Source organism: Galleria mellonella, unplaced genomic scaffold, assembly GCF_026898425.1.
Source record: "Galleria mellonella isolate WM207_F2 unplaced genomic scaffold, CSIRO_AGI_GalMel_v1 utg63, whole genome shotgun sequence".
Taxonomy (NCBI): domain Eukaryota; kingdom Metazoa; phylum Arthropoda; class Insecta; order Lepidoptera; family Pyralidae; genus Galleria; species Galleria mellonella.
In genome coordinates, this window is record NW_026442130.1 from 4,451,753 (window position 1) to 4,466,515 (window position 14,763).

At 30.5% G+C, this 14,763-nt stretch overlaps 1 protein-coding gene across 1 annotated transcript in view; it reads right to left on the reverse strand.

Moving 5' to 3' along the window:
• The window catches only part of LOC113521739 (mucin-2-like), a 42,011-nt gene extending 36,306 nt beyond the window's left edge, over positions 1–5,705 (reverse strand). Inside the window, exon 1 of the mRNA XM_026907387.3 lies at positions 5,553–5,705. The gene's annotated coding sequence lies outside the window, so the exon portion shown is untranslated. The remainder of the gene's footprint in view (positions 1–5,552) is intronic.
• Between the last annotated feature and the right edge of the window lie 9,058 nt (positions 5,706–14,763).

Consider the following 14,763-nt stretch of genomic DNA (forward strand, 5'->3'; position numbering starts at 1 on the left):
TTTACAATATTTATTTTATTTTCTGGTATCACTGTATAAGGAACTTTTATAAGATACATACATACATACATACATATCTGTCACGCCTGTCTCCCATTAGGGTAGGCAGAAACAATGGAACGCCAAATGCTTCGATTCAAACAAACCTCTTTCGCTTCTTCCACATTCATCAATCTTGTCATACACGCTCGTCGGTTACGGGTACTTTTAATTTGGCCCTTCTTCAGCACGTCGCCTATTTGGTCGACATACGTCCGTCTAGGGCGGCCCCTACCGACATCTCCATTCATTCTTGCTCGATAAATCTCTTTCGTAATTCTTCTTTCATCCATCCTCTCCAAATGACCAAACCAACGCAACATTCCTTTTTCGATTTTGGTCACTACATCGACTTTCAGTCCACACTTCTCTCTAATCACACTGTTTCTTACTCTATCTTTTAAAGTAATACCACACATACTTCTCAAAGCTCTCATCTGTACAGCATTTATCTTACTTTCATGCTTCTTCTGCCATACCCACGATTCGCTTCCATACATGAGTGTTGGTGTCAGTACTCCTTGAATTATAGCAAGGCGAGCTTTGCTCGATACATTTTTACTTGACATAATCGAGAGCAATGCACCGTTAACACTGTTTCCCGCTTTTACTCTCCTCTCAATATCTCTTTCACACTTCCCATCCCTCGTAAACAAAGAACCTAAATATAGAAACTCACTCACTTGCTCCACTTTTTCATCTCCTATCATAATCTGGCATGCCGTTAAACTTTCATTCCTCTCAAAAACCATTACCTTCGTCTTCTTCGCATTTATTTTCATACCTTTTCTTGCATACGCTTCATTCATTATAGTCACCATTTGTTGTAATTCATACTCCGACGATGCAAAAAGTACTTGGTCGTCGGCGTATAAAAGAGTCTTAAACAGAGACTCATTCATCCTGAATCCACAATTAGATCCTTTCAAATCCTTTTATAAGATACTGTGTACATATTATATGATTCTACATACGAGTATAAATCTTACACAAATATTCCATTAATATGTCTGTATATAGTTACATATGTCAAAAAACATATACAGATCATTATTATCATGTTTATTTCTTGATGTTTTCATATATGTATAGAGGTATGAAATAAATGAATGATTACGATCCAAGGTACTTTTTATTATTTTTTTTTTCTGTTTTTTATCCATCTATTATTGTTATATTGTACCTATAAGGGCTCGTCCTCAAAAAAATAGACAATATATTAGGTAACGGAATACTGTTGTATCAAAAATTGTATGTTATCCAATAGTGAATTAACCAAATGCAGTTTCTTTGTTTGCTACAAAGGCAGCGTCGTGTTAGTGTAGTATAAATGCGGTTGAAATGTAAATTAAACTTTCGGTTCGCATTATTCGTCTAAGTATATACTATTAAATGTGTGGGATGGGAGCGAGTTGCTATGAAAGAAATTGTCGGTGTTAAAATGTGTAAGAGCATGCACCTACTTTGGTTACTTCAAACGCATAGAAAGGTTGACGAAACAGATGTTACAATGCGAAAGTTGAATGTACTGTTTTCATGATCAAATTGTATATTTAATAAAATAAATAATAAAAAATAAAACAACAAATCTCTGGGCTCCTGAACCGGTGTATTTATACATGAAACCAGTTATGAATACAATATAGTGAACCCAATCGCAGTCATAAACAAGTAAATTTTGTCCCACAAAAAGAAAAAATACCGGCGTTAATCACAGCAAAACCAGTCATTTTGACTTAAAAAAAGACTGCACTTTTTATGTTTGTTATCTCATAACTTTTTCAGGTATTTGTTTGGATTTTTTATTCGAAAATATACATATATTTTCAGGTTGGTTCCATGGAAATTTTGTCAAAATCGATTCAGTAATGTAGTTTTTAAATCAAAATAACACTGCCACAATTGAACAATTGAAGTAGGTTTTTTTTTGGGAAACACAACCTTTAATTATTCATGTTTTTAATATTGAATAATAACATCAAATTCCAACCAAAAACCCAATTTCGAGTATTGCATAGTTCCAAACAATGACATTACGATTATTACGACACAAAATCAGATATAAAATCGGAAATCTCGTTAGACCACGTCATAAAGTCTAGTGACTTATTGGCAAAATAAAATGTTTTCCATAACGATTTATATAATCTATGTGTCCATTTAAATAAAAGGAATATTTAATGTAACACGTTTATTATACAAGTACTGAATGACTAAATGTTTGTCTTATAAATTTTTTTTGTAAAGTATATTTTAATTAGTAATTAGAATGATATCATATAATCGAAGCTATTAATTATTATGTACAATAGTTTGCTAGTAGAGATTTTCGACCAACTCCAAAAAAAACGTACTCAGTTTAACAGTATATTTTTGTGATTGTAATGATTCTTTTTATAGTCAATACGGTTTCAATATACTTGTGTAAATTCTAAAATCCTGTTGAATCAGTTTTGTGTAACAAAACTCCTTTTAACATTTAATAGTGTAGTCCCTTTTAATAGAATTTAAAGGTAACTAAGTTGTTAAGTTTATCACAGAAACGAATTTAATAACAAATTAAAACATTCAGTCAATTAATCTAATTTGATTTATACTATTAAAGGACCTTAGACTATATAGACACAGCATTGGATATCAAAAATGTGTCAAATTTTGTCTGCTAATTTGGGGTATGACTCTAAACAAAACGCGTTTGTTTTCAATGCTGCAAGTAATTGAATAAAAAATTTCCGAGATCTGATTTGGACATTTTTTTCCATAATATAAATATGTGGTTTATAAATTAATATAAAATAATAATAAAAATAATAATATATTGTATAATAATAAGTGTAGCTTGCAGAACCAACTTGAACCGCGATTCATTTGTATGGAAACACTTTATTAATTTAAGCCTTCGATATCTGTAATTTGTTTTATGGTCATGTCAATTATTCATTTGTTTGCATTTTCATTGACCGATTCAGAATTACTATAAGATTCTCAATTCATAAATTGCAAATTATTATAAGATATATCGCTGAACCTATATCGTCATAGTCGTAGAATACTGACGGATCTTTATATGTAATCTTTGTCAGATCCGTCAGTATTCTATGACTATGACGATATAGGTTCAGCAGTGGACAGTTAAAGGCTGATATGTGGTGATAATATATATGTATGGTGTAAAACTATTATAATTCTTATACTATGCTATAATTCTAAAATATCGATTAATTGGTAATTTGTTACAACAGTCTGTTTCACATGGTTATACTCTTAGGTTATGACCCAGGTTTCTGCTAGTTTATGGTACTCGCACCTATTATTAAAATTATACCTAATATTAAAATTACCACCATCATAGTTATAGTGGCTAACACTGTCTCACTTTTCGACGTTTATTCGATCTTCGTAAAATATGTGTTGTGTCGTGACTGTGCTGTTTATTAGATACCTCTGTCCCATTCGTGTTTCAACCGTGAAGCAGTTGTGTTTGCATAGCTGTGTTTCGGTTTGAGGGTGGGATATGGCGTGAATTTACTGGGTACAGAGGAATAACAACTGAGTCCTCAGGAATGGCAACGCATGGGGAGTATCATGGGCGAAACAGTATACTCTGTTATATCCATGGTACTGCTCATGTCTATAGGCGACGGTTACCACTTTCCATCAGGTGGGCCATCAGCATATATATATACACATATAGTCAACTAAATTAACATTTAGATGATACAATTTGACACATTGCATTAAAATCGAAACAAAACGCGCCATTTTTTCAATGTTTCAAGTAATCAAATTAAAGATTTTTTAATTTGAATTTAGAACTATTTCTTCTGATATTATATAAATATACATATATTCATATTGGTTACAAATGAATAAACATGCATCAATTAAAATGGCGGCCAGTTTCAATGATTTTAAAACGAAAACATAAGTCTGCACTTGGATGTAAATCAAAGTAATAAATAAAGATAAGTAATTTAAATATATTTGTAAGAATTTTGTTTGTTTTTATTTTTCAATTTAACTTTACAATATTATTTACCCCATATCCAGTATATGGGATGTCGTAAGTGTAAAAAATATATATTATGGTAACCCAATTGACACATGGCTAAGAAAGTTTGTTTTGTGTATATTTTATGTATTCGTGACTGGAAATGATATTTATTATTTTCAATTTTTTTTTATGTATGAGAATGAAATGGTAATCCTACGCCGCCTGCGCTATCGATATGCACTGCCGGGGAACGAGTGAGAGATGATAGTTGAAGATGAAAGCAGGTCAGTTGTTCCATTATGATGAATTTCACAAAATAACCACAATGGTTACCAGGGGAACCGCGTGGAGGTAGACCTGATAGAGTATATTACTAGTAATGGGGCTGTTAGATCCCATTACTAGCAATCCCTTTCCCCCTACCATTTCCAGTTACGAGTATTAAAAAAACATACAAAAACAATACTCTATTATTTCGCAGTCGGTTGAAAACTGCAATTGCAGACCTTTTGCATACAGATAGACATGCTTGGATTACTTGTCAAATGACTTCATGGCATCATTTTCCTGGCAATTTGTCGTATTGCAAATACAATGTAAACTGTAGTCTTCCGAGATTATGCAAAGATAAAACATAATTGAATCTCTTATTCAATTTTTACCTATTTCGATATCTTTTGTTACATTTAACAGTATTATTAACTAATTGTATTTCGCAGCTTTTTTCGCGTAAATACTAATATTATAAAGAGGAAAAAATTATTTTTTTATTTGTAATGGTTAAACTCAAAAACTACTCAACCGTGTTCAAAAATGACTCAATCTATAAAAATCTACATTATCAACGAGTAACATATATTGTTAAAAAAATTAGAGATCCCTAAAAAATTACCATAATGTTTAAAATTATTAAAATTTAAAGTGAAATAAATAAATTTATTATTATTCTATAGAGGTCGACTTAACAAAAAATACTTTCAAACATTGTTATGTCACAGCATTTAGGAAATCTCACTTTAAGTGATTAAATATTGTAATATAAATATTATTTTTCTATCTATCCGTATGAAACCGGGGCACATCACTAGTCAGTATACAAAGTGTCTTATATCTTAATCGATGCCTTATGTATATGTACCAAATTTTATTGCAAACATGTTTAGAGTTAATATTATTACAACTGCAAATTAATACATTAATTTTGTCACGATTTGACAGTTTTCTCTTTTATTAGACAAAAGCTTAAATCATTTTTTAATCAACTTTACTCATTAACGACTTCAACAAAATGAAAACAATCATTCAAAATCTGACAGAACTACAAATATATAGTTCTATCTATGTAAGTACCTAAAAGACTTTTTTATTTAATTAAACAAACTGAATAGCTTTTATAAATTATAAACAATATGAATTAGGTAATTCTTTTTTTATTAGATCACTTTTAGAAATGATAAAATTCAAATTAAATAAATATCACGTATCGCCAAAAGCACAATAGATAAAGTACAATACTAACCTTCACAACACTGTTTGTTTCATTCCACAATTCTTTATTACTTCATTATATATCACTTATAAGAATGTGATTCGAATTTAAATTCACGCTGTTGAACATAGATTTAGGTAGACGAGCACCGATATACGCGATTCTACAAGAACTGCATAACGATTTATGATTAGATAACCGGTCGCGTGCATCCAACGACCATGTTATTGATTGATTAATATTTAAAAAAATATATTTTAATTTTTTTTTTTTTTACATAAGAATTGCTAATTGATGTAGAAGAATTTATTTGTTAAACTGTAAGAATAGAGTATCCAATACCGTGATACCGGGGTGAAACGGATTGTTAGTAATAGAGACTGAGAATCCCATTGCTAGCAATATACCCAACCTGGTCGACCTCCTAGCGGTTCTCTCTGGTAACTGTCATGGTTAATTCCTGTTGAATTCATCATGATGGGCTAACTGGCCTGTTTTCATTCTCATCTATCAGCCTTCACTGGTGCACCGCCAGCGTATCCCGTTAGCGCAGACGGGGTTACCATACCATTTTCACCCATAAAAAAAAATACCGTGATACCGCGGTAGCAGAAGTTATGATATCGCAAAATTCACGATATTGCTAAATTTGCGAATTGCCATACTATAAATAAACATATTGTAAATCATCATATTATCGTATCATTCCTGAACATAAGCTTTTTCCTTGGGTAGTTTAGCCAATTGTTGCCACACTTGGCTTGGACGCTGCTGCCCATCCCTCGACCATTTAATACTGTAAATACTCGTAAATAAATAAATTTTTATCATTTTTTTAATATATTTTTTTTTCTAATTATTTTAATTTACAGTACAGACACGAATCTTATTTATTTTACAGCAAGTAAATAATTGTGAATTCATGTAAAAAATGTAAACAAAGAAAAAAATATCTTGTATTTTTATATATCAACTTGATTATTATGCGAATTATATTCGACGTCAGAAGCCACACCTGATTATAATTTAAGTAAAAAACCTATTAATATTTTAATATTTTAACAAATATTGATCGTTTGTTGCAACTTTAATTATACCTACATTATTACTAATAATAGAATAACATAACAAAATTTGCATAGTTCTTTATAGTTATGCAAAATTGGTTGTTATTTAGATTCAGTGGGGAAAAAAATTTACATAATAACATTGATGAGATCTGATAATTTTTTTTTCGTTCGAACATTTCATGTATGGGGAATCATAAAATTTGAAACTATTGTTTTTTAGTGAAGTGATGAAGACAATGCTAATTATCGCCTTTTTAACACAAATCACCGTTTTGGGGGCTTCTGCTAGTAGTTGCCACGCTTGGCAGTCGGATTAGAGATGTTTTAAGAGAGACGCTGTTGTGCATCCTCGACCATTAAGTTCTCTCAGCCGTCACTTACGTCACTCACCTACAAGAAATAAAGGGATGTCTTTATTCTATGCGGGAACTACACCTTTGTACCCACACATTTGTACCCATACAAATATAAAATTTATTAGTACGTACATTTTTTGAAAAAGTTGCTAAATTTCTTGCCGGTTCTTCTCAGCAAATTACAACATCCCAAACCCAACGGTAACATCATAAAAGAAACAATTAATTTTATTTAAATAAATATTATTTCTATTTCTATTATATAAAGTGGTTTTATGCATATCATTATAAATATATATGCGTATATTAATATAACATTTATCAATATAATATTATTATAACTATCCTAACTCAGATCAGAAATCAAATCTCCGCAAAGAAGAGCATGTAAAAAATCTTCTAGTATTTTCACAGATTTCGCACACGATCTCACTCTTTCGTAGACCTCTGTCCATTAGGATGTCACTACTAGATAGACTCTAGGATCACGTTGACTACCAGTTATTCAACTTAGAAGCAGCTACTGTATAGAGAGCTGTTAACCATCGTTCTATATTTTTGAATATTTTATATAGTCGAACACAAGGTGTTAATGTTATGATGTATGACACACAGAAAGACGTACAAACAGGCAAACAAAAAAATATAACGTTTCTTTTTAGTAATTTAGTGGCGTAATTATATTATTGTTTATCTCAAAAGTAAATGTAAGGTAAGTACGTTATTTTATTCTCAGTTTCGTGTACAGTATAGTATATTTTATATATGTGTAAGTATATTTGTTATTTATATATATTTATTCGTTTGTATATGTAATTTTAGTATGTATGTATATCAATAATTACTAGTATTCTGACACTTCCCTCTGGTTGACTGAAAGAGAATGCTTTATACACATATATATACTAATGAATAAATAAATAAAAAAATATAAATGTAACTAAGTATATATAGATGTTATTAAATGCAGTAATTTAATATGCATAGCTGCACCTGCATGGACTGCGTAGGATCGATAGCGATCAAGGTGATTATATGCAATTCTTAGACACGAGCACAGTCATAAAGGGAGAGCCTTGACTCAAACTAGAAATCAAACTGGAATGTTAGAACTCAAACTGGTGACTTATTAAGTCATACTAGTATATTAAATATATATTTATACATTTCTAAATCAATACACTTGTTAAATTTGTTAACCAATAAACGTTTGAACTAATTTTAATGAAATTTATTAAACACACTTAAGCTATATCCTAACTTAATACGTGATATTTTATATGCTGAGGGCCTACCATGAAATGTTTTCCGAAATTTCGGAGCCAAACGAAACAGAAATGTGATGTTAAAATTACATAATACATGCCGTTTGAAATATTAAAAAAGTTAAAATATTGTTCCTTTGGACTTTTATGATAGGATGTATGACGAACGAAATGTTAAACTCCATTTATTGATCCGATTTTGGTATAAACAAAAACACGAAATTGAGTCCGAAATTTCGGAATTTCATTTCATGGTAGATCCGCTGATTCCAACGAGTAAAGCCGCAAGATACAGCTTGTAATATTATACAGGTGAAAGTTTAAATGTTTGTTACTCAATCACGCTTAATCGGCTAAAACGATTTCAATGAAATTTAGTAGATACAATCTAGATGACATCTTAGATTAACATACAATGATATGTAAATGATGATGAAATTTACAACCGACTTGAGGAAATGAGGTTTTCAATTCGGTTGTATTTTTTTTGTTTGTTATCTTATAACTCCGTCAGTTCTAAATCAATTTGGATTATATAAAGGATAATGTAATGTAAATAGGACTCTATTTTCGGCGCGTAGCCTCTCATTTGGGCCGTTGTGCGTATTATATAAAGGATATATATTGATTATAATTTTTTTCCAATAGAAATTTTATCAAAATCGGTTCATTAGTTTAGTTTTTAAATCAAAATAATTGGTTTTGTCACAAATGAAGTTGGTTTTTTGTTTCTTTTTTATCTTTAATTACCACAAATTCCTGCTAACAAAGTGAGCCACTATTCTTTAAATCTATACTATTTTCCGCGGCTTTGCCCGTGTGAATCAGTACGTAGTTGTACGTAATAAATTAAGATATGATCTACTCTTGTACAAAGCATTCAAATCGATTCAGTAGTTTTAACGTGAAAGAATAACAAACATATCCCCGTCAATCCTTACAAATCTTCGAGTTTCGGCAAATTATGAATTGATTTTGATAAATTATTTTTTCAGTCAATTGATAGAGTTTATTCTTGTATGAAAACCATATTAAATTTATTATAACCAATTTAATTATATAAACTCTATAGTGGTCATAAATATTCAAGCCTGTCAAAAATTAAAAATCGACATTTAAAATAATCAAATATTGATCAATTGATAATCATACTACTCACAGATTACATTTAGGTAACGAGACGGAGTACCAACGTTTTATTTTAGTAGGAAAACATAAATTGTATATGTTTATTTTATTAGTATATTGTATTTGTATTTAGTTTTTTCTTTATATCTATTCCATAACTTTCGTACATTAAATTAGAGTTGAATCATTTTGTACTTACACTATTACTGCATTATTTTAGCTGAAAGAGAATTCTTTCAAAGATAAACTCATCCTTGCTAACAAGATTTATAATCATTCCGCGGTATCTTTTTTAAAATTAAATATATATACACATACGAGTATATTATATGTGTGTGTATGTATATATATATATCGATATATGTATATAAATTAAATTAAAATGTCGATCATATAGTATAGAAAGAAAGCCGCGATGTAAGGTGCCAAATAGGTCACCTCACAGCTTACTGGTTGCAAGCAAAACACCAGGAGAAAGCGTCACACGGTAAAAACAAGGACCTTTCTCTTCGTTCCGGTTCTGCTTGATCGACAATGTGCTAGGTGCAATAAAATGCAAATATTGAGTCGAATATGCGAAAGATTGCTTACAAACAATATCTAGGACAAAGTTTGCAACGTTTATTAAGTGTATGTTAAATTTCACACGAATTTAACACGTATTTATTTAGTACATACTACTTAAATTTATTTAGAATCTGTTTTAATTAAACTTAATGAAAAATTTATCGAATTTGTTAAAGTTATCACAGAAATATGAAAGTAATGGAAGAAGTTAGTTCTAAAATGGTATATTCAATTGATTTTAATTTCTACTTTAATTAAACACCAGTAAACTGCTTTATAGTCGGGTTAGTTAATCATTTGTTTACATTTTCATTAATTTTTACTGTATTAAATTATAGTACATACATTTTTTCGTGAATGATGATAATGGAATAGTAGCCCCGCCTGCGCTAATGGTATACGTTGGCGGGACTCCAGTGAGGGATGGCTAAGTAAGATGAAAAGATAGATCACTTAGCCCATCCTGATGAATACACCTGAAATTCAGCATGATGGTTTCCGGGGGGGACCACGTGGAGGTCGACCTGACTGGTATATTGTTAGCAATGAGACTGGTAATCCGCATTATTAACAATCCCTCATTATTTCTGGATCTGAAATATTTTTATGGGTGACAATGAAAAGGTAAATCTAGGCGAGAATGAAGTCAGTCAGTTGGTCCATCATTCACCATGTATGATCATTAACCAAGATGGTTTCCAGGGACGCCGAATGAAGGTTGACCTATACCAACAATTATTCATTAATATCCTATATGTGGTTGGTACCAACATAGTAGTACCATGGTACCATTAGATCGATCTCCACGTGATTTCCCCTGGAAACCAACGTGGTTAATTCTTGTGGAATTTGTCACGATGGGCTAACTGACCTGCTTTCATCTTCACCTATCATCCCTTACTGTTGCCCCGCTAGCGTATTCCGATAGTGCAGGCGGGTTTACCATTTTATTATCACCCATAAAAAAAAAACATAATAGTACCGTCACATTTTTTAGTACCGTACTTTTTGTTCCATTAAAACCCGGCAAAAAATATGGTGCTCTTACGTTAAAGGTTGCGTCAGTGGGTTATTCCTTAAATATACAAATTTACTTTGAATACCATTTAGCAAGAGAGAAAAAACAAAGATCTGTTATTAGTCCTAGACAGTTTTCATTAAAACTATTTCAGATGTATAAAACTAACAAAGATAAATTAATAATTTTACATTGTTTTTTTTTATAATATCTTCAATAGATTGCACAGAAAAAAAAAACAATAAAATTAACAACTGGAAAGAAATTGGTTAGAATTTATAACAAATTTTAGAAAAATATCTGCTAGTATCATAGATGACACACTGTATCTGTGATATACTTGGTACGTTTCAAGTCTATAGGTATCAATCACCTCTTATTGAATTGTTTACCATTCTAAGTTCTATAAAAATGAGTGATATAATCCGAATTATAATAAAGACCTGAGGGCACAGAAACGAAATAAAGGTAGGCTTGTCAGTTTGTTTATTAAATTTATATATGTAACCGTAAAAAACATGAACATTGAAGGCCGACATATTGTTTGTACCGTTTATTGTAATTGTGTCCGTCATTTAACAAATTGTGCATTATATTTTTTTTTATTTATTTACTATACAAATAATAAGATGAGATAATAACATGTCAGATTATTTACCTGAACAAAAACACAAGTGTTTAACATTTATAATTTAAATGTTGTACTTACATATATATCTATCACTCCCATCTATTATTAGGGTAGGCAGAAACAATGGAACGCTAAATGCTTCGATTCAAACAAGCCTCTTTCGCTCTAGAGTCGTATTATTCGATATTATAATATACAGGGCAGACTTAATTAATCAATACCTAATTGTAGTTGAAATTCAATACAGTGATGTCTTCATCCAATATATTTACTGATGTCTCGAAGAGGATTCGTAATAATAATATTTAACATCACGTTCACAATAAATATGTACATAATAATAACACATTTATTGTGAACGCATTGTTGCAAATTTATAGTAATTATTGAAATGAAAATGAATTATCCGGACTTCAGTTATACGAATAAGTGATTATCCGGATCACCATTAACAAGTGTTAGTGCTTCTAACTGTATTTGTAATTTAATATCATATTTTAAGTTTAACAAATAAAATACAATTATAAATAAAATATAACCGTATAGTTAGAAAAAAGTATTAATCTTTTAATTAAATTAAAAATGTATAAAAAGAGTTGATGTGTTAACAGAAACCAATATTCGAAGAAATCATATAACTTATTGAAAGTTTAATTTATTTTTGTAGTTTTGAATACCTACGTTATGTTATGTAATACCTAATTCTAGAAAGACGACAAAGATTTTCTTGTTCTTGGAAAGATATAAAAATGCTAAAAAAAATTTAACTTGATAATTTTGTACGGCACCCTCGTTGCGCAAATCCACTTCGCTTTTTTTACATTCCATTATCCGTATGTTCGATTATCCGAATGATAATCATTACGATAATCATTAGTCCGGCTAATCAAGTTTCTAATGTAACTAGGTACATTATTCTTGCATCTAGATCCTTTCAAGACCCTTCTTTACAATCTATTATTATCTGTAAAATCCTTTTTATGCAACTTAGAATGGCATAATATTAATAAACTAATATTATAAATTTTAAATTAAGTTTGTTGATTTAATTGCCACAAAATTCTGTGTAAATTTAGTATTTAGCATATAAAACAACATAAGTTTATTTTTATCCCGATTAATCAAAATACTATTTAATATTTATAATATATATATATATATATATATATATATATATATATATATATATATATATATATATATATATATATATATATATAATTAATAATATGTCCTAGTAAACTAAAAATAAATGAACAAACAATAAATAAACAAAAATTAAAAGTCGCAAGCTATAGCAAGCACTATTATTATTTATCATATAACAATTAATTACATATAGAATCCAGTTGGTTTTGAGTTAGTTGGCAACGTCAGATTAACAAACATAATCTCATTTCGATAAATGTAATGTTGGACATTTAAAACAAGTCTATCAAGACTACAGAAGAATATTTTTACTGTCATGACATTGTTGTTTAAAATAGTGACTATTACTGTGAGTTTTTTTTTTTACTGTGTATTGTACTTTATATCAACAAATCGGCTCTTATGTAAACGAATGGTTTTATAGATCCTTAAGATTTGATGAAGTTATGTCAAAAACAATAAAAAAATAAAAGGACACCTGCTTCTTCAGAATCAAGTTACAAGTCGTTTATATAATATAAGGTAAAAGTTTTACTTCGTACAATTGCCCTAATAATATACGATTCCAGATTTGTAATACTCACCAGAGGGAGACTTTGGACAAAAGTAGTTTGCTTGGGCACCTCTGTCTCATTCGTGTTTCTACCGTATGGCAGTGAATTTATAGGGTACAGACGAATAACACCTGAGTCCTCAGGAACGGCAACGCATGGGAAGGTTTAATGGGCGAAACAGTATACTCTGTTATATCTATGGTACTGTTCATGTCTATAGACGACGGTTACCACTTTACTTCAGGTGGGTAAACTTGTTTGTCATTCTAAGTTGTATAAAAAAAAAATTATATACAAAGGTAATTTTTATTTACTTTTAAATAGAAGCGGATATTTCCTAGAATTATTGAACGGGTTATAAAAGTTCCTATAGCATTGTTTCTCAACCATTTTTTCTATGTCGCGATTAACGAAAAAGAAAAAAAAATAAGTAAAAAAAACATTAATTATCAATATCATCATCATATCAGCCTTTAACTGTCCACTGCTGAACATTCATGACAATATGAGCCTTCCCCTTGGGAGGTTTTGCCAGTAGTTGCCACGCTTAGCAAACGGATTGGCAACCGCAGTCAGGCTTTAGAGATGTTTTAAGAGGGACGCTGCTGCTCATGCCTCGCCCTCTGTCTATTTCCAACATACATGTAATTAATTACTATAAATTTACTTTACTGTTTCATTTACTTCTGAATTTCGAAATTTGATCATTCAATTTGAAAATCATTCGAATAATATGAATGAATGGCTCAGGTAAATAATTAGTAATTAAATAAGTAAAGTTGCGCATCGCTATGATAAACGAATGATTCGACGTCTTATTATTTTTCATCAGACTGCGACCACCCCTTTAATAAAAAACGCGACCCCCTAAAGGTTGCGCCCCCAGTTGAAAAACGATGTCCTATACTAACATATGGATAAGAGAATTCTCTAGTTACATTGCAGAAGTCCTGATAATATCTATTTAGAATTATTAAAACAAGATTCTTTATCTATTAATGAATATATGTTATGTTTTCCTGCTATGTGTCTACCTTATATCATCTTTTAATCATCTTTATGTCCTCGGCCCTAACCCATTATTGGGCCAGAACTGTGTTTTCCTATTACATTCTTAGATCTTCCCTATGAGCATTTGTTTGTATTCAGTTTCCTCCTATGTTTATATATATATATATATGTGTGTGTGTGTGTGTGTGTGTGTGTGTGTGTGTGTGTGTGTATATTATCATCTTTTACACATTCTTTCCATCTTTTATTAATCTTCGGCTATCACGGCTATCGCAGTTGTTAGCTTGTCTGAATATGTCGCAAAGATGATTGATGTAAAAAAATAAATGTCTGGGTATATTTCTTAAACTTGCGAAGGCATTTGATACCGTTTCTGTACCAGTGCTTTTGAATAAGATGGGAAACGTGGATGTACGTGGCATTGCTTTGAAACTATTTTCGGACTACCTATCCAATAGAAAACAACGTACAGTCATTGGAAAATACATATAC